Source organism: Eriocheir sinensis, chromosome 48, assembly GCF_024679095.1.
Source record: "Eriocheir sinensis breed Jianghai 21 chromosome 48, ASM2467909v1, whole genome shotgun sequence".
Classification (NCBI taxonomy): domain Eukaryota; kingdom Metazoa; phylum Arthropoda; class Malacostraca; order Decapoda; family Varunidae; genus Eriocheir; species Eriocheir sinensis.
In genome coordinates this window covers 10,352,506-10,352,705 of record NC_066556.1, presented here as the reverse complement: position 1 = coordinate 10,352,705, position 200 = coordinate 10,352,506, and positions in this window count along the sequence as shown.

The following is a 200-nucleotide window of genomic DNA, read 5'->3' as shown; positions in this document are numbered from 1 at the left end:
GGTAAATGGTGAGAGCGGTTGAATATTGACGATTGGTGGGCTTTTTTTTCTCACAATATCTTTCTCCCATTGAGCTGCTTCCTTTGCTGTAAAAAAACGGAGTGGTATGTGTGTGAGTCCGCGAATGTGTTATGAATGAATCAACGAGAGAGTTAGATTATGATACAGCTTAAGTGAAGTGTGTAGTGGTAGTAGGAGGG